Here is a 21,918-nt window from a genome sequence, read left to right as displayed (position 1 = left end):
GAGATGACACCATTTACAAGTGAAACATAAAAGAAAATAAGAATAAACTTAAGAAGAAATCTAGAATATATAAAGCAAATAACAAACTTTCTTGAAAACTATAAAAGTAGGCTTGAACATACAGAAAGACGTCCCATGTTCTAGGTGAAAATGCCTCAAAGTAATTAAGATGTCAGTTCCACCTAAGATATTAATAAATGTAATGTGTTACCAATGAAAATTTCAACGAGCTCTATAATGGAATTAGACAAGTAGATACTAAAATATAGCAAAATAAATTAGCCTGATGTGAAGAACTGACTGCCCATTGTAGTTCTGATTTGTACTATGGTTTTTCCTGTGGTCATGTATGGATGAGAGAGTTGAACTGTGAAGAAGGCTGAGTGCCGAAGAATCGATGCTTTTGAACTGTGGTGTTGGAGAAGACTCTTGAGAGTCCCTTGGACTGCAAGATCCAACCAGTCCATTCTGAAGGAGATCAGCCCTGGGTGTTCTTTGGAAGGAATGATGCTAAAGCTGAAACTCCAGTACTTTGGCCACCTCATGCGAAGAGTTGACTCATTGGAAAAGACTCTGATGCTGGGAGGGACTGGGGGCAGGAGGAAGGGGACGACAGAGGATGAGATGGCTGGATGGCATCACCGACTCGATGTCTGAGTGAACTCCGGGAGATGGTGATGGACAGGCGGGCCTGGCGTGCTGCGATTCATGGGGTCGCAAAGAGTTGGACAAAACTGAGCGACTGAACTGAACTGAATGATTAATGATGTTGGGCATGTTTTCACGTGTTTATCGGCCATTTGTATTTTCTTTTTTGAAGAGATGCTAAAAGACAAACTGGGAGAAACTACTTGCAGCATACAAGAAAGATAGAAGGCTAATAACCCTCTCATGCCACATCAGGTGGCCAAAGTATTGAAGCTCCGGCTTCCATGTCAGTCCTTCCAGTGAATATTCAGGATTAACTGGTTTGATGTCCTTGAAGTCCAAGGGACTCTCAAGAGTCCTCTCCAACACCACAGTTCAAAAGCATCAATTCTCTAGCACTCAACTTAGAGCATCAAGAGACAGTTTCAGAGTAAAATGGCAACCCACAGAATGGGAGAACATGTTTACAAATCATGTGTCTGACAAGAGATTATCAGCTAGAATCTACGGAGAACTCCTAAAATTCTACAACAAACAACCTTATTCAAGAATAAACAGGGACTTCCATGTAAATCCAGTGGTCAAGACTATGCTTCCAACACACGGCATTCAATCCCTGATCCAGGAACTAAGATCCCACATGCCACTTGACACAGCCAAAAAATATTTTTTTAAAGAAAGCAAAGGACTTAAGCATCTCTTCAAAACTATAATGGGGACTCCCCTGGTGGTTTAGTGATTAAGAATCCCCCTGCCAATGCAGGCGACACAAGCCCAGGAAGATCCCACATGTCACTCAACAACTAAGCCCACGCCGCACAGCCACTGAGCCAGAGCTCCAGAGCCAGGAGTCGCAACTACTGAGCTCAGGAGAGTGTGCTCATAACTTAGAAGAAAATAAACAAACGAAAGCCAAACCAGAAAACAAGCTGACTGCCTGCAAGAAAGAAAAAAAAGATGTTCCACTTATACAACAAAAATTTTAATTAAATCAAGAAAGATGGAAAGGAGGGAAAACAAAAATAAAAACCAAGAATTCAACTGTAGTTCAAAATAACACCACAGTCATACAAAAGGGAGAGAAAGAGATAAGTCGAGTAACTTAGAACACAATATTTGACTGTCACACACACACAGAGTTTTAGACGGAGTAGGAAGCTTAACTGCAAACAAATTCTCAATCTTTTTTGTAGGTGAACTTTTTGTACGTAACACTGGTATAAGCACAGCAATTATAAAACTATGTAAGAAGTACTCGAAGTAAATGGGATATGTAGATACTTTGGAAGCTGGGGTTCTCAGTATGGAGGAGACATACATTTACAGACTGAGGGGAGATAAGCAAGAATCCTATAGGAATGGACTTGATTTGGGGAGGGCAGTGTAAACTCATAAATTGTACTATATATATATGTGTGTGTGTATGTGTACATGCATACATGCCAGCCTGTAATTAAATATGAATGTACGCATACAAATACATATACTCATATTTGCATATATAAATACATGCATTTTTTCTTCCTCTATCAACTGAAAAAAATCCATAAGCAAAGATGCCTTAGGGATAACAAGAACACCTAACATCCAAATCTTGGTCTCTATAAGACCATTCTTCACAAAGGAACCTAAGTTCCTCATAAAAGGGGCTCATTCCAGAAAAGGTATAAGATTAGCCTGGACCAGGGACAGATCAAGATGCTGGAACAGAAGGGCATGGGGTTCACCTTCTCCCACAAACATTGGGTTGGCCAAAAGGTTCATTCAGGTTTTTCCTTAACATCTTATGGAAAACCCCAAATGAACCTTTTGGCCAACCCAATATATCAAAAATACATCTACATGTGGTACAGTTGTCACAGAATACCTGCTGAATGCTGGCAGATAATCTCATAAAACCAAAATTGCAAGAAAGATAACCACATAGCCAGGTAGGATGAAAGAAACAAAAAAAAAGCAATGGGGACAGGACCTGCATCCCTGGGAGGGAGCTGCGAAAGAAGAAAGCTTCCCTCACCCTGGCCAGCCCCTTCTCCAGGGGGAGACCTGCGGGACCGAAAGGGAGCTTCAGAGGCTCAGAGGAGAGTGCAGCAGCTGGCTGGCAGCAGCCAGGACAGACAGACCTGTGTAGAAGGTCCTGGCTACCTTGCTGAGTTCTCAGCCCAAGATGAGAGTCTGCTGGAGCTTCATGGGGGCTTGGGGTGAAAGGATGCTGGGTGCTTAAACTCAGGCTTCAGAGGACAGACTCGGGGAGAGGACTGGGGTTGGCTGTGTGGAGACAGACTGAAGGGGCGGGAGTAAGGTATGCACCCAGGGATGTACGGGGGAAGGAACCCACGTCCACCATTAAAGCCCCACCGCTAACACGCACGCACAAAGGGAGGGCAGAGCCCACCGCAGAGGCCTCCCTCTTGGTGTGCTCCCAGCGGGCGTGGCCATGCGAGTTCTGGACCAGTGCACCAGCGGCAGCAGGCTGCCCACAAGTGGAGGCAAGGCTGGAATCCAAGCCAGCCCCAGAGGCCATGCAGCTTCGGACACAGGCTGAACCCGGGTGCGCGGTGGCTGTGGGGTCTGTGGATTCCAGTGCCGCGGGCAGCTTCTTAAACTCAGCGCCTTCAGGCGTCCGAGCAGACAACCGGTGTGGCTGCAGGTTCGTGGTGAGTGCGCACTCCGAGGCGCAGCCAGCGTCTGGGCTGACTCACAGCTTCCACGGAGAGTCCAGATGCGCAACTACCGCAGTCCTGGCTCCAGATCTGTGCCTGCGGACCTGCACCGGTAGCTTTGTGAGAACAGTGCCTGAGGGACACCTGGGCCAACCGCCTGAATTTCCACGGCTGAGGCCGGGCCGAGCACAGTGCTAAAAGCAGCGTCCCTTGTGAGCCCGAGCACAGGTAACAAGTGACGTCACAGAGCTCACTTTATGGTGGACAGCTCCTACGAAGGAAAACCCAGTGTCTCCTCTCCCAAAGGGAGTGCTCTGGTCCCATCTACCTCACACGGCAGCTCAGAAACGGTTCTGGGGTATCTACTCCAACAGCTGGGGAGCGGACTCTGCCCCTAACAGGGCTATGACAACCACAGATCAAGGAGAAGGCCCCACTCAACATCCAGCAGGGCTGCAATCACCACACGCCGGTATGCCTGGGTCAGTGCCAGTACAGGTGGATGAAAGACAGAGCAGGCATCCGTGCTAAAAACAGCCTTCGCACCAAAACACTAGACTCATACAGGCTGCACAAAGGACATTCCCACATAGCAACAGCCCTTTGAGACCACAGTAGATAACTGCTTCTCCTAAACTCAGAGTCTGAGAAACACAAATAAAATGAAGAAGCAGAGGAGCCACTCCCAACTAAAAGATCAAGAGAATTCCCTTGAAAGAACAAACAATAAAACAGACATCTTCCAGTCTACCAGATCCCAGTTCAAAAGGGAGGTTATAAGAATACTGAAGGACTCTACTGGTGGTCCAGTGGTAAAGAACTCACCTGCCAATACAGGGGGCACAGGTCCAATCCCTGGTCCAGGAAGATTCCACGGGCCGCAGGGCAACTGAGCCTGGGCGCCACGACAAGAGAAGCCACTTCAGTGGGAAGCCCACACTACAACTGGGGAACAGCCCCCAACTGCTGCAACGAGAGAGAGCCCTCAGACAGCCACGAAGACCCAGCACAGCAACAACAACAAATAAAACACTGAATGAAGAAAGCCAACAGGCAAGAACACTGGAGTGGGTTGCCATTTCCTTCTCCTATGCATGAAAGTGAAAAGTGAAAGTGAAGTCGCTCAGTCGTGTCCGACTCCTAGCGACCCCATGGACTGCAGCCTACCAGGCTCCTCCATCCATGGAATTTTCCAGGCAAGAGTACTGGAGTGGGGTGCCACTGCCTTCTCCGCAATGGAAATGCAGACTACTGTAAAAAGGACCTAGAAACTATAAAGAGGATTAAAATGAGAAAACTCACTAGTCAAGACAAAAGCTGAGATAAAGGCAATAAACAGCAAACTGGACAATGCCGAAGAAATAACTGATCTGGAAGACAGACTAAAGAAAATCAACAATCAGAACAGCAGACAGAAAGACAAATGAAAACAATGAAAGCAATATATAAGACCCTTGGGTAACACAAAACATCCCAATCCACACCTAACAGGCAATCCCAGAAAGACATGAAAGAGAAATGAAATGGATCTGAAAAAATTACGGGAATTCCCTGGCAGTCCAGTGGCTGGGAATCCATGCTTTTGCTGCTGGGGGTCCAAGTCCAATCACTGGTCAGGGAACTAATAGCCCACAAGCTACACGGGTTCAGCCAAAAAAAAAGGAGAGAGAAAAGAAATTACGGTTGCAAGCTTTCCAAGCCTAAAAAAGGAAACAGATATCCAGGCACAGGAAGGAAAGAGTCCCAAACAAGATGAATCCAAACAGATCGACATCAAGACATATAATTAAAATGGGAAAAGTTAAAGTGAGGATTCTAAAGGCAGCAAGAGAAAAACAGAGAGTTAATTACAAGGGAATCCTCATAAGGTTATCAGTTGATTTCTCCACAGAAACACTGAAGGCCAAAACAGAGTGTGGCAAGATACAGTCAGAGACCTGGAAGGGAAACACCTGCAATCTAGGATACTCTATATGGCAAGACTATCATTTAGAATAGAAGGAAAAATAAAGAATTTCTCAAATAAGCAAGAACTAAAAGAATAAAGCAAGGCTAACCTTATCCTAAAAGAAATAGTCAAAGACTGTCTCTAAATAGAAAAAAAGCAAGACATCTATAGCAAAAGAAAAATGACAGTTGGAAAGTACATCATTTAAATAAGTCAGGGCATGCAAGCCCACTCAGTTGTGTCCAGCTCTTAGTCATTTCCTTCTCCAGGGGATCACACCAACCCAGGGATCAAATCTGCCTCTCTAGCAGTGGCAGATGGATTCTGTACCACTGAGACCACCTGCGAAGCCCCCAAGAAGTACAAAGATTTTTTTTTAATAGCCTGGAACACATTACAATGTCAGAATATATGGCAGTACATCAAAATCTGAGCATCAAAATAATTAAGGACAGTAATGAATTACAAATAGGAAAAAATGGGAATCTAAGAGTTTTTATCAATAATAGATAAATGTATAAATGGGGGAAAAGAGAGGATTCTTGCTTAAGCTACAATGTCAAAAGCTGACTGGTAAACATGAAGGAATGCTGGAGTTGAAATCATTTTGCAATTATCATTATAAAGGTTTGTTTAGGCAAGAATCATCCATGGATGTTAAATCTAGGGAAATTTTTTGATTTTTTGATGACGAGCAAGAAATGCTACATGAAACACAAGCTGGAATCCAGACTGCTGGGAAAAATATCAACACCCTCAGATATGCAGATGGCATACCACTCTAATGACAGGAAGCAAAGAGGAACTAAAGAGCCTCTTGAGGAGGGTGAAAGAGGAGAGTGAAAAAGATGGCCTTAAACTCAACATTCAAAAAACTACGATCATGGCATCTGGTCCCATCACTTTATGGCATACAAATAGGGGAAAAAAATGGAAGCAGTGGCAGATTTTATTCTCCTGGGCTCCAAAGTCACTGCAGAAAGTGACTGCAACCACAAAATTTAAAGACGCTTGCTGCATGGAAGAAAAGCTGTAGAAGCCTACATTGCGTATTAAAAAGCAGAGATATCACTTTGCCAAGGTTCGTCTAGTCAAAGCCATGGTTTTTCCAGTAGTCATGTACGGATGTGAGAGTTGGACCATAAAGAAGGCTGAGCACCGAAGAATTGATGCTTTTGAACTGTGGTGTTGGAGAAGACTCTTGAGAGTCCCTTGAACAGCAAAGAGATCAAACCAGTCAATCTCAAAGGACATCATTCCTGAATATTCATTGGAAGGACTGATGCTGAAGCTGAAACTCCAATACTCTGGCTATCTGATGCAAAGAGCCAACTCAATGGAAAAGACCCTGATGCTGGGAAAGATTGAAGGCAGGAGAAGGGGACAATAGAGGATGAGATGCTTGGATGGCACCACTGACTCAATGGACATGAGTTTGAGCAGCTCTGGGAGATGGTGAAGGACAGGGAAGCCTGGCATGCTGCGGTCCACGGGGTCGCAAAGAGTCAGATGTGACTTAGGGACCGAACAACAAACAAAAGATAAGTGCATAGTTTTAAAGTGTCTCCTCACAGACTGCTTATTAATTGCAAGGGCAAAAATAATGGTTATGCAGTGGAGAAATCAGACAAGCAAGTAATAAAATTAACATCACCAATGAAGACCAAATAAACATTGTGGGACTCTAGATTTCATGGCTTAAGAGAAGCACATAACTTATGTGCTTATATTCTACAACATAACTTATGTAGAATTAGCATCAGGAATGCATAACCTGAATCTAATCATAAGCAAATATCAGAAAAACTCAAGGAACACTCTAACTTTAAAAAAAAAAAAAGGTTATTCTATTTACCAACATCATAAAAGACAAAGGAAGAAGGTAGAAATATTCTAGACCTAAAAAAACTAAAGAGGGCTTCCCTGGTGGCTCAGCAGTAAAGAATCCGCCTGCCAAAGCTGGAGACATGGGTTCAAGCCCTGGTTGGGAAGATTCCACATGCCACATGGCAACTAAGCCCTGGTGCCGCAGCTACCAAGCCTGTGTCAGAACCCAGGAGCCGCGATCACTGAAGCCTGCAAGCCCAGCGCCCGCGCTCCACAACAGAAGCCACCGCACCTGGAAGCCCGAGCACCGCAACTGGAGAGCAGCACCCGCTTGCTACAGCTAGAGAAAAGCCCGAGCAGCAACAAACACCTCGCACGGCCACATAAATAATAAATAAAATACAATAAATAAAAAAAACTAAAGAAACAGCACAAGTAAATTCAATAGCTGACCCTAGACTGGAACCTGATAGGAGAGGGAAAAGTATAAGATAATATCAAGTCAACTGACAAAAATGAAGTGTAGACAGTGTATTAAAAATATTTTATCAAAGTTAAATTTGTTGAAGTTGATAACTATATTTTGGTTATGTAAGACATATCCTTCTTCACCATGGCATTAGAACTGAACTGCCAATATGTTCAACTTATCTTCAAATGTCAGAAATAAACTGTGTATACACATATAGAGAAGCAAGCAACAGTAAGACAAATGAGATGGACTGTTAATAATCAGTGAATCTAGAAAAAGGATGTGTGGGTGTTCCTGCAACTTTTAAGTTTGAAATTATTAACAAATACTGTTTTAAACGTTAGTGATAAGAAAGCATTGTTTCACAGTTCAATATTTTTTTCTCTTTCTTGATGGTACATAAAATAATGATGCATCTAGCAATTAATATCCAGAGAAGGCAATGGCACCCCACTCCAGTACTCTTGCCTGGAAAATTCCATGGATGGAGGAGCCTGGTGGGCTGCCGTCTATGGGGTCGCTGAGGGTCGGACACAACTGAGCGACTTCACTTTCACTTTTCACTTTCCTGCATTGGAGAAGGAAATGGCAACCCACTCCAGTGTTCTTGCCTGGAGAATCCCAGGGACGGGGGAGCCTGGTGGGCTGCCGTCTATGGGGTTGCACAGAGTCGGACGACTGAAGTGACTTAGTAGCAGCAGCAGCAATTAATATCATCTTAAGAGTTAGAAAAAAACTAGCGAATAGGCAAAGAAAAAAACAAATCTTTGGTAAGTTTTCTTTTCAACTAACCAGCTCTTAGGGAAAAAGAAGACCCACCACTTACACTAAATTAAGACTATCTGAGGTACAAAAGACTTAGTATTATCAACCTGGCCTTCAACCAACTGGGACTTTTTCATCATTTCTTATTTTGTTCTCTAATATGTGCACTTACTTAACAATCAGAAAAGTACCTACATATACTGTAAGGAAATCAATGCATAGCTATTTTAAATATGTAATATGTTTTAAATGGGCTGTAAATGATTAAAAAATAAAACGCCCTTTGAAAACTAGGCTTAGAGGTTACTGGAAACTGTTTTAGATTGCTTAATTAACAGGTGACCATCCAAAATTAAATGTTAACAAAGGACAAACTAAAAACAAGGGAAAGAATGTAAGATTACAGTACATCTAGGATTCAAATATAGTGTGTGGTAAAAACATAATTCAATTGCCAGGAAAAAAAAAAACATAAAAAAGATAAATGCCAAGATTACCAGAGATTTTTTGCTTTCATCTGCATGCTACAGCGTGTTTGTCAAAAAGAAAAGCCCACAAAGTTAAAAGTACAGGTTACTTTTGAAATTCGCTTGATTTTTACCTCTGTATTTCTACTTCTAGAAGGAGACAGAAACCGCTAAGATAGTCAAATGAACGCTGCAGAGGACAGGTAGCAAATTTAAGAGGTACAGAATGTAGGGCAATGCTTATCAGTATAACAAAGTGGCATCAGGAGACTATGAAAGTAATGTTAGAAATTCAGGCAACTCACTGGGCCGGGAAAACACTCTGAAAAACCCACACTGTGACCTGTGTATTTATGCAAACGACAGGTGCAAAACTGAGCAGTGGGAGGAATAAACTGTGCTAAATAACTTCCTAGGAATTGTCCAGTCCGAGGATTCTTCCACTTTAAAATGCCCCACTCCAGCTAGAAGCTACTGAATGTGCATTCAGTAAATGTGCTATTTATTTTTTTAATGCTTTTATGCTGAAGTATCAAATGTAGGAACTGAACTAACAGGGTCACAACTGGTCCCTCCGAGTCAGTCACAGACCATCCACCACCAGCTGCTCCGGCACTGCCACGTTTCCTCTGTACGTTTTTCTTTTCTGCTGTTCGCCCCACCGAGAGGCCTGCAAGATCCTGGTGCCCCACAAGGGACGAAAGCAAGTCCTCAGCAGCGAAAGCACGGAGGCCTGTCCACTAGATCGCCAGGGAATTCCCTGGTTCCTTTACATTTCTTCTCTAAGATACCAAAAATCAAAATCTGCAGTAACGTGAAATACATTTCTCCACTTTGTTTCTGCTATTATTAAAAAATGTTTACTTGATTAAAAGAAAATGATACACAAAGACAGAAAGTAGAATGGTAGTTGCCTGACGCAAGATGTAGAGATTTCACTTGTGCAAGATAAAGAGTTCTGGAGATGGATGATGATGAAAGATGTGTATAACAAACAGTTTGAATGTACTTAATACCACTGAACTATATCCTTTAAAAACGGTTAAGATGGTAAACTTTGTTATATACACTTTAACACAATTTTTTAAATTAGAGGAAAAAAGAAAATAATAGTTGATAACCCAAATATCAAGAAGTTAAAAAAAATCCTATAAAAATCAGACTAATGATCGCAAAATCTACTGATCTCCAGATATTAAAGGGTAAGTTATACGACCTAATTTAATAGCTCTCAAGAGCATCATTATGTTATTAAAACCATATAACCATTATTCAGGCTTATAAGTGAAATTCTTTTCAATATGTTTACATTATTTGTAATGAGGAGATTAAGAGTGATTAAGTGATTATGGAAATCAGCGGTTAAGAATCCGCCTTGCAATACTGGGGACACAGGTTCCACCCCTGGTCAAGGTACTAATATCCCACATGCTCCGGAGCAGCCAAGCCCGCATGCCACAACTACTGAGCCCAAACACAACCAGACAGTCTGAACGCACAGCAAAAGATCCCACATGCCACAGCTAAGACCCAAAACCCAATTAATTAATTAAAAAGTGATTAAATGATTAGGATGAAGTCATATCTAACTTAGAAGTGGAAGAATTAGGTTTAAAACCAGTTCTCTCTCAGTTCTCTCTCCATTGCATAACGTCTGTTCAAAATAAAATGTATTAGTGTATCAAGTATACTTCAGTTTAAAAATGTAATAAAATGTGTGTGTGTGTGTTATTCAGTCAGTCATGTCTGACTCTTTGCAACCCCATGGACTATAGCTTGCCAGGTTCCTGTTCATGGAATTTTCCAGGTAAGAATACTGGAGTGGGTAGTCATTCCCTTCTCCAGGGTATTTTCCCAACCCAGGGATCAAATCTGGGTCTCCTCATTGCATGCAGATTTTTACTATCTGAGCCACCAGGGAAGCCCAATAAATAAATAAAATACAACGTACTAGAATCAAGTATCTGACATTACTTTCCTGAGGTGATACAAAATATTCCATTAAACAAAAGTTCCTGATTATTTACTGCAAACTGCAAGTGTGTAGGAATTTTTTCCCCAGGAGCCTCGTCTAGAGGATGGTTCTTCGTACTTTTGGCAGATGACGGGTAAGAATTAGAGACTAGTCATCTGAAGACTCAAGATATTTACTAGAAAAAGAAATGGTGTGTGGCTTCTCTCTACTTCTGAGATGTCTTCATTCAGGCATGCATTCAGTATTTATTCATGTAATTAACAAATATTTATTTAACTCCTATTCTGCCACGCTCTGTCCAGCCTCTGGAAAAGACACCTTAATAATGCAAGTCGTAAGGCTCATTTCCTACACTACTCCCTTCAACAAGCTCAAGTGAAGTGAAGTCACTCAGTCGTGTCCGACTCTTTGCAACCCCATGGACTGTAGCCTGCCAGGCTCCTCCACCCATGGGATTTTCCAGGCAAGAATACTGGAGTAGGTTGCCATTTCCTTCTCCAGGGGATCGTCCCGACCCAGGGATCAAACCTGGGTCCCTCGCACTGCAAGCAGACTCTTTACCATCTGAGCCACCAGGGATCGAACCCACATCTGCCCCATGACAGGCGGATTCTTTACCAGCTGAGCCACAAAGGAAGCCCTCCACAGCTCAAAGGCAGCTCAAATTTTTCTGAACCATAAAATGAGGAAAGTGAACCACAAAAAAACTGCTAATAAAACTAGCTGATTACATACCTGTTAACATCCAATAAAAGTGAGATATATGCTATTCAAAAGAAAATTTTGTAATCTAAATGACTTCATAGTTAAGATTTGCTATTTTATCCAGTATTTCAAAATAAATATGCAATTTCTTAACTGACATGCCATCTTTCACGAAAAAATTTAAATGGTAGTCCATTATAAATCTTTACCCTAAACACTCATCTTCCTTCATATTCTAATATACACATTTCCTTCTTTTTGTGCTTCGATTTACCAAAGAAATTTCAAATTTTGTGTGTGTGTAATAAACAAAAGGAGAGGCTTTGACTTTTATTTTATTATACTCACACTTTAATGTGGAAGAAAGAAGTAGAGACGTTAATGAAATCATAAAAGCGGTAGCATAACTACAATATACAAATTACAAAACCATTCTTACTAGAAGCAAATTCTCTAACATTCATTTGTGTACCTAGCTGTCTTACTCGTCAGAGTATAATCTTATGTTTAGTAAGTATAAAAAAAGTTAAATTTTAAGCCAAAGGATTTTCTTCCCACAAACTTACTTCCAACATAAATCCTGAGAGATAAGCTCCACTGTGGAACTAGTAAAATCAAAGTAACTGCTGTATGTTAGTTAGGTCTATGTCAATCATACTTGTTTTCTTTCTTTTTTTTTTTAAATTTTATCTTTAAACTTTACAATATTGTATTGGTTTTGCCAAATATCGAAATGAATCCGCCACAGGTATACACGTGCTCCCCATCCTGAACCCTCCTCCCTCCTCCCTCCCCATACCATCCCTCTGGGTCATCCCAGTGCACTAGCCCCAAGCATCCAGTATCGTGCATCAAACCTGGACTGGCGACTCGTTCCATATATGATATTATACGTATTTCAACGGCACTGACTGATTGATTTATATTCAGCTGTGCTGGGTCTTTGCTGCTGCTTGTGGCCTTAACTCTCTAGTGTGGTGCCCAGCCTTCTCACCGTGTTGGCCTCTCCTGCTGCAAAGCACAGGCTCTGGGCACACGGGCTTAACCGCTCTGCAGCAGTGGGACCTTCACACATCGCGAGTGAAGGGGACAGAGGACTCACATCCCCTGCGTTGGCAGGTGATTCTTAACCACTGGATCACCAGTTTAAAGTGTTTTTATTCAGCATTTTAGCCAAGACAAAAATTTAATGTATATACGTTGAAATCTAGAACTCATATGAATTTAATGACATATTTTTATATCCTCCTGTTGGGGAAGAAAATGGTATTCAAGAATGACAGCCAGAAGTCCAAATAACTCTTCACTAATCCAATTACTAAACTAACATCAACATTCTTCCAGTATGCTTAATACATAAATTTTATAACTAAGTACATATTAAATGTATAAAAGCATACTCTTCACAGTCACAGAGGCATACTTATCTATTTGTAACACGAAACCAGTCTATTAATAGTGCTTCCAGGTAGCCCGAATCAAAAAGTTATATATTAAAAAGAACCAAAATAGGTTAAAGGCTTCCCCAGTGGCTCAGACAACTTCACTCACCTTCTGAACACTGTCCCTATGATACCAAACCCAGAGCAGTATCTGTTATCAGAAATTAGATTAGTAAACTTCTATCTCAAATACAGAAGAAAAAAATAAAGTCAAACCCCATGTACAGACACATGTTGACCCTAGACAATTTTAAATATAAAACCATTTCAAGGGAAAAAGAAGCAAAACACCACTGCTCTCAAAACACGAGAGCACAGCACACACTGGACCCTGTTACTGAGCACAGGACTACCACATTCAGCACACCATCTCAGCAATGTTTTATAAACTCTGGCAGCAGACTTTAGGTTCCTAGAAAACTGTTCTCCAAAGTTTAGTAATCTTAAAGCCTTAAAATTCCAAGGAACAAATTATGAGAACTAAGGAAAACAAAAATATAGAAGCCATATAGCATTAATTAAAACAACATATGAATAAATGAAAGAATGTTGATCATGATTGAAGTTGGCTGACAGGTACATAGGCGTTCTCTCACATTTCTGAATATATTTGAAATTTTCCATGATAAACTTCTTATTTTTATTGATTAAGGCTTACCTGGTGGCCAGATAGTAAAGAATCTACCTGCAAGGTGGGAGACCTGGGTTCAATCACTGAGTTTGGGAAGATCCCTGGAGAAGGGAACAGGCACCCACTCCAGTCTTCTTGCCCGGAGGATTCCATGGACAGAGGAGCCTGGCAGACTACAGTCCATGGGGTCACTAAGAGTCAGACACAACTCAACAGCTAACACTTTCACTCACTTTTCACATTAAGAGAAAAATAACAATCGGAAGGATAAATTTTCTTGCCCAAGATCACAAATGAGCTTAACTGAGAATCACAACCAATCAAGGAGGGAGAAAGAGAGAAGACATGAGGGACAAAAAGGAGGGAGGCAACAGGCTGGCTAAAGGAAAAGAAGCCACCACTGCACTCACACACAGAAGACAAAAGCAGAGACACAGGATCCAGGAAAATCCACAAGCTCAAAGAGTCTTACATTACGTAATGACAACTACTCAAGGAAAAAAAACAGACAACTCAATTTTAAAACCTGTAATTATGCTGTTAATGTAAATATTTGTGCACTTTCCTTTAGCTCCAACACATTAAATCCTGAAAAAAATTCTATTTCTGCCCCCACTAATAACCACAAAAAGATACAGAAGGCCTCCCTGCTGGCCCAGTGGTAAAGAACACGCCTGTCAATGTATGAGAAAATGGGTTCGAACCCTGATCCGGGAGGATCCCACACGCCTTGGGGCAGCGAAGCCTGTGTGGCACCACGACGGAAAGTGCGCTCCAGAGCCCAAGGGCCACAACTGCTGAGCCCATGCGCCACCTCCAGGGAGCCCTCACGCCCGAGAGCCCACGCTCCACCACGAGAGAAGCCACCCCAGAGTGAAGCCCCCCACCGCAACTGCAGAGGAGCCCCTGCTCGCCCCAACCACGAGAAGGGCCCGTGCGGCAACGAAGACCCAGCAGAGCCAAAAATGAAGACACGCACGTAGATATCAAAACTACCCGTGAGTGACTCTGAAGAAAGAGAAAATACGAAAATTTTGCCTCAAAGATAAAATGAAATGATAACACTTGATTCATTAAACTGAAAGCCATTAACATCTAAATATAAAGAGAGAAATGTGTTGCAGTTTACAGACTTGCGCACCAGAGCCAGTTCTGGCCCTAACCAGCTGGCATACCTGGGACACACCACTGATCCTCAATTTCCCCACCTAAAACTTGAGAGAATTAGTGTCTTATTTCTAAGGTTCCTCTCATGCTCTGACATGCTATCAAGGTTCTGTAACATGCTAAGAAATGCAAATACAGGCATATCTTACTTTCCTGCATGCACTTCATTGAGCTGTGTAGATGCTGAATCTTTTATAAATCATTATAAAGATTTAAGACAACCCTGCAAGCTCCAAAATCACTGCAGATGGTGACTACAGCCATGAAATTAAAAGACGCCTGCTCCTTGGAAGAAAAGCTATGACCAACCTAGACAGCTTATTAAAAAGCAGAGACATTACTGACAAAGGTCCATCTATTCAAAGCTATGGTTTTTCTAGTAGTCATGTATAGATGTGAGAGTTGGACTATAAAGAATGCTGAAGGCCAAAGAATTGATTCTTTTGAACTGTGGTGTTGGAGAAGACTCTTGAGAGTCCCCTGGACTGCAAGGACATCCAACCAGTCAATCCTAAAGGAGATCAGTCCTGGGTGTTCATTGGAAGGATGATTTTGAACCTGAAATTCCAATACTTTGGCCACCTGATGTGAAGAACTGCCTCATTGGAAAAGACCCTGATGCTGGGAAACATTGAGGGCAGGAGGAGAAGGGAACGACAGAGGATGAGATGGTTGGATGCCATCACCGACTGGGTGGACATGAGTTTGACCAAGCTCCAGGAGATGATGATGGATAGGGAAGCCTGGCATGCTGCAGCCCAAGGGGTCACAAAGAGTTGGACACAACTGAGCGACTGAACTGCGTCAAGCAAGCCCATCCATGCCATGTTTCCAACAGTGTTTGCTCATGTCTCTGTGCCACATTTTGGTAAATTCTCACAATATTGAAAATTTCTTATTACTTTTTTTTTGCAATGGTCTAATGAACAAAAAAGTTTATTTCTCTTGCCTCTAACAATGTAAAAGGTAAAGTTAGCAATGCAACTCTCTCTTCATGATCACTCAGGAACTTAAATTCCTTCCAAATAACTGCTCCTCAATCTTCGCTTCTGGGCGCCATTTCCAAAAATGGAGCTGCCCTGTTTGATGCTGCTGCCATCGCTGGCACCCAGCAGGAATCACCCGCGCAGCGGCCATTCACCCAAGTCAGAGTTCAGAAAACTCTTCTCAGGAAAACTCCCCTATGGTCGGATGGCTGGGACTCCATGCCACCACTGCAGGGCACATGGGCCGGATCCCTGGTCAGAGAACTAAGATCCCATATGCTGTGGGGCACAGCCAGAAGAAAAACCAACACTCTGCCAGGGTCAGAAACTCTTCTAGGTATCTCATTATCATCATATTTACTACAGGGATCTGTGATAAGTGATCGCTGGTGTGACTACTGTAATTGTTTGGGCATGTTTTAGCAATAAAGCATTTTTAAATTAAGGTATGTCCATTTTAATTTTAGGCATAATAGTACGCACACCTAACAGAATACAATATAAATATAACTTTCTTATGTACTGGAAAACCAAACAATTTCTGTGACTCACTTTACTATGAAGTCTAAAATTGCACCTGCAATCTCTCTTAAGCATGCCTCTGTTGTTGCTGCCTCTAGTTCAGAACAAAACAATACATTAAAGGTGATTAAGAAGAGGAGAGGCGAGAGACAACGGGTACATGTGTGTGTGGCTGAGCCCTCCCTGCTCACCTGACACTACTGCAGTACCGGCAGTCAGCTGTGCCCCAGCACAAAGTAAAAGGTTAAAAAAAGGAAGAACGGGAGAGGGACTTCCTGGTGGTTCGGTGTTCAGGACTTTGCCTTCCAATGCAGCAGGTACAGGTCTGATCCCTGGGAGTTAAGATCCCACATGCCTTGTGGCCAAAAAACAAAGTATTGTAACAAACTCAACAAAAGACTTTAAAAATCGTCCACATCAAAAAAAAAAAAATCTTGAAAAGAAAAACGGAGAGAACTTGTCAGCAAACAGAAATGAGAAATCAAAAGGCAATCATCTCAAGAATAGTGGGTAAAAGGGAAAAATCAGTCTATTTTAAGCAATTAACTGACTAAATTCACAGCCCACAAGCGTTGACTAAACAGTATTACCAATGAATTTTGGTGGTTTTTAATTATTTTTGATTACATATGTTAAAACTGGCAGTGAACAATTCAACCACAGAAATAGTTGAAGTATGATTCTTATTCTTATGTCTTAATTCAAATCACAGACTAGTTACAAACTGGGAAAGGAGTAGATCAAGGCTGTACATTCTCACCCTGCTTATTTAACTTATATGCAGAGTACATCACACGAAATGCTGAGGTGGCTGAAGCACAAGCTGGAATCAAGATTGCCAGGAGAAATATCAGTAACCTCAGATACACAGATGACACCACCCTTAAGGTAGAAAGTAAAGAGGAACTGAAGGCCCTCTTGATGACAGTGAAAGAAAGAGGAGAGTGAAAAAGTTGGCTTAAAACTCAACATTCAAAAAACTAAGATCATGGCAACTGGTCCGATCACCTCGTGGCAAATAGATGCAGAAACATGGAAACAGTGACAGACTTTATTTTTTAGGCTCCAAAATCAGTGCAGATGGTGACTGCAGCCATGAAATTAAAAGACCCTTGCTCCTTGGAAGAAAAGCTATGACCCACCTAGACAGTATATTAAAAAGCAGAGACATTATTTTGCCAACAAAGTTCTGATTTTTCCAGATGTCACGTATGGATGTGAGAGCTAGACTATAAAGAAAGCTGAGCGCTGAAGAATTGATGCTTTTGAACTGTGGTGTTGGAAAAGACTCTTCAGAGTCCCTTGGACTGCAAGGATATCAAGCCAGTCAATCATAAAGGAAATCAGTCCTGCATATTCATTGGAAGGACTGAAGCTGAAGCTCCAGTACTCTGGCCATCTGATGCAAAGAGCTGACTCATTGGAAAAGACCCTGATGCTGGGAAAGATTGAAGGCAGGAGGAGAAGGGGAGGACAGAGGATGAGATGGTTGGATGGCATCACAGACTCGATGGACAGGAGTTTGAGCAAGCTCTGGGAGCTGTTGATGGACAGGGAAGCCTGGCATGCTGCAGTCCAAGGAGTCGAAAAGAGTCAACATGACTGAGCAACGGAAATGAACTGAGGTCAAATCACTTTATCTTTAAAATGATTTGGTAAACTTACAGTGATGCAGCTTAAGATGAACAGTAGCATAAACTGTAATGCATTTGCCTGATCAAAGAGAGTATTTTGTTATCCCATCTTGAATATGCCAGAAGCTATGTTATTAAGTATTACAAGTTTTAAAAAATGAACCACAACAAAACATCACAACAAACTTACCAGAATGACTAAAAGTAAAAACACTGACAAAACCAACTATTGTCAAGAATGGAAAACTAAAATTCAACGTTACTGATAAGAAGGCAAAATAATATGGCTACTTTAGAAAACCGTTTGGCAATTTCTTATCAATTTATAACGCATTTATTCTATGAGCTAGCAAGCGTACTCTTAGTTATTTATCCAGGAAAAAGGAAAACAAGTCCACACAGCCTTGTACAAAAATGTCTGGTGGCAGCTTTAGTCCTAATGGCCGATGGAAACCACGTGGCAACCCCGTAAACAAACTGTGGCGCATGCATACAAACGAATACAACTCAGCAATAAAGGGAACAGGCAGAAGCATGAAAGGTTCAGATGGAGCTCGCTCAGTACGAGAGGGCTTCCCTGAGGCTACGCGGTAAAGAATCTGCCCACCAATGCAGGAGATGTGGGTTCAATCCCTGGGTTGCGAAGATCTCCTGGAGAAGAAAATGGCAACCAACTTCTGTATTCTTGCCTGGAGAATTCCATGGACAGAGGAGCCTCGTGGGTTATGGTCCATGGGGTCACAAAGTCGGACATGACTTAGCGACTCAACAACAAGCATGGAAAGCTGTCACAAAAGGCTACCTACTGCATGATTTTATTTTAATTTGACATTCTGGAAAAGACAAAATGACAGGGACAGAAATTAGGTCAGTGTTTGTTGGGCTGAGAATGGGCAGAATGGCGTGCTGCAGTCAGGGGCGTAAGAGACCTTTCTGGGGAGACAGAAATAATCTCAACTATGATGATGGTTACAGAACAACAAACATCAAACCCTACATCTAAAAGCAACAAATTTTATTATATATATATCTTAATAAACGTGACTAAAAAAGAAGATATTAAGATAATAATCTCCACCTTCAAGCTCATGGTCTACTGGCAGAACTATGTAAACATTTCTTGCCTGGACAATCCCAGGGACGGGGGAGTCTGGCAAGCTGCCGTCTATGGGGTCGCACAGAGTCGGACACGACTGAAGCGACTTAGCAGCATAATGGAATTAAGGAAATAGTGTAAGTTATAAAAAATATTCTGTGGTGGAATGGAAGGAGAACAGTATCTGTCTCAGAGTTGGGCAGAGATTCTTAGAAAGATTGTATCTAAATTATGTCTTAAGGTATAATAAGCATGACTATGAGAGGCAGATAAGGAAGAAAAGATGGAAGTGGAGAGAAGAGCTGAAAAAGCAGCACAAGGTTGTAAAGGCAAGACCTATTAGAAGAATAAGAAAAAGCTCAGTGCAGCCTGAGTATGGTATATGGAGTGAACATGAGGAAAGAGGAAAGAAAGTGCAGGAGGAGCTGGGGCCTTAGACCACGCTGTGGGACGGCACAGCAGAGGGGAGGACAGCTTTGAAAGGCTTCACAATGATCCCAGCAAGAGATGCCTGAACTTGGAATTAAGAGAGATTTGGCGTCAGACCAGTTGCAGGAATAATGAAGGAAGGAAAGGCAAGGTTAAGGTCAAGTTTCTGGTACAGCAAAAATGACAGCATTAAAGAGGACTGCAAAAGGAAATGCAGGTTTGTTTGATAATCTTAGGAGGGAACCATCAGGCTTCTGTTTCCCTATCTACTAACTAGTTTACTTGCATGCCTTCTCTAAATAAAATTGATTATTACAAATTATATGTTTAACAACTTTATAAAATAACTGTAGGAAATAAAGGCAACACAGCATAACCTCACCAGAATCTTCACAAGGACTTAAGAGACAGCAGACTAACAATTATTTTAAAACTAAAAAAAAAAAAAAATTGCATTCATTGAAAGAAATGAAAGTAGAAAATCTTATCAGATTTAAATATAGTAGTTCCCCTTTGTCCATGGTTTCACTTTCCACAGTTTCCGTTACCTTAGGTCAACCGTGGTCCAAAAATATTAAATGGAAAATTCCAGAAATAAACAATTCATAAGCTACATACCATTCTGAATAGAGTGATGAAATCTCAAGCCCTCTCACTCCATCCCACCCAGGACACGAATCATGTCTGTGTCCAGCATATCCCACCATTTAGTCTCTTAGCAGCCAGCAAGGTTACCAGATCAACTGTGATGTAACAGTGCTTGGGTTCAAGCGACCTTTATTTCACTTAATAATGGCCCCAAGTGCAAGATCAGTGATCCTGGCAATTTGGATATTCCAAAGAGAAGCCATAAAGTGCTTATTTTAAGCAAAAAGTCGAAAATCCTCAACTTATTACTTATTAAGTTGACTTTTAATAAAGAAAGAAAAAAATCATATGCTGAGGTTGTTAAGACAAGAACGAATCTTCTATCCATGATATTGCAAAGAAGGAAGAGAAAGCTATGCTTCTGTTCCAATCAAACCTCAAACTTCGGAAGTTATGATCACACAGTACATTATTAGTGTTTCATTAAGATGGAAACGGTCAGTTTCCATTCCAATCCCAAAGAAAGGCAATGCCAAAGAATGCTCAAACTACCACACAATTGCACTCATCTCACATGCTAGTAAAGTAATGCTCAAAATTCTCCAGGCCAGGCTTCAGCAATACGTGAACCGTGAACTTCCAGATGTTCAAGCTGGTTTTAGAAAAGCCAGAGGAACCAGAGATCAAATTGCCAACATCCACTGGATCAATGAAAAAGCAAGAGAGTTCCAGAAAAACATCTATTTCTGCTTTATTGACAATGCCAAAGCCTTTGACTGTGTGCATCACAATAAGCTGTGGAAAATTCTGAAAGAGATGGGAATACCAGATCACATGACCTGCCTCTTGAGAAACCTATATGCAGGTCAGGAAGCAACAGTTAGAACTGGACATGGAACAACAGACTGGTTCCAAATAGGAAAAGGAGTACATCAAGGCTGTATATTGTCACCTGCTTATTTAACTTCTATGCAGAGTACATCATGAGAAATGCTGGGCTGGAAGAAGCACAAGCTGGAATCAAGATTGCCGGGAGAATTATCAATAACCTCAGATATGCAGATGACACCACCCTTATGGCAGAAAGTGAAGAGGAACTAAAAAGCCTCTTGATGAAAGTGAAAGAGGAGAGTGAAAAAGTTGGCTTAAAGCTCAACATTCAGAAAACGAAGATCATGGCATCTGGTCCCATCACTTCATGGCAAATAGATGGGGAAACAGTGGAAACAGTGTCACACTTTATTTTGGGGGGCTCCAAAATCACTGCAGATGGTGACTGCAGCCATGAAATTAAAAGACGCTTACTCCTTGGAAGGAAAGTTATGACCAACCTAGACAGCATATTCAAAAGCAGAGACATTACTTTGCCAACAAAGGTCCGTCTAGTCAAGGCTACGGTTTTTCCAGTGGTCATGTATGGATGTGAGAGTTGGACTGTGAAGAAAGCTGAGAGCCGAAGAATTGATGCTTTCGAACTGTGGTGCTGGAGAAGACTCTTGAGAGTCCCTTGGACTGCAAGAAGATCCAACCAGTCCATTCTAAAGGAGATCAGTCCTGGGTGTTCATTGGAAGGACTGATGCTGAAGCTGAAACTCCAATACTTTGGCCACCTCTCATTGGAAAAGACTGATGCTGGGAGGGATTGGGGGCAGAAGGAGAAGGGGACGACAGAGGATGAGATGGCTGGATGGCATCACCGACTTGATGGACATGAGTTTGAGTGAACTCCGGGAGTTGGTGATGGACAGGGAGGCCTGGCGTGCTGTGATTCATGGGGGCACAAAGAGTCGGACACAACTGAGCGACTGAACTGAATTGAAGATGGAAAAGGCTTCAAACTCATACAAGCAAAACTGGGAGATAGTGTAGACTCAGTTCCAGACCATCACAATAGAGTGAAAATTTCAATAAAGTAAGTCACAAGAAATTTTTGTTTTCTGTGGATATAGAAGT

At 41.8% G+C, this 21,918-nt stretch overlaps 1 protein-coding gene across 10 annotated transcripts in view; it reads right to left on the bottom strand.

Moving 5' to 3' along the window:
• Nucleotides 1-21,918, bottom strand: part of LRBA (LPS responsive beige-like anchor protein) — a 758,928-nt gene that overhangs the window by 717,218 nt on the left and 19,792 nt on the right. The gene's annotated exons all lie outside the window — the stretch shown is intronic.

Source organism: Bos grunniens, chromosome 17, assembly GCF_055505025.1.
Source record: "Bos grunniens cultivar Pamir isolate PY7600 chromosome 17, Bosgru_T2T1.0, whole genome shotgun sequence".
Lineage (NCBI taxonomy): Eukaryota > Metazoa > Chordata > Mammalia > Artiodactyla > Bovidae > Bos > Bos grunniens.
The sequence above is the reverse complement of the archived record's forward strand: the minus strand, read 5'-3'. Positions and strand labels throughout refer to the sequence as shown.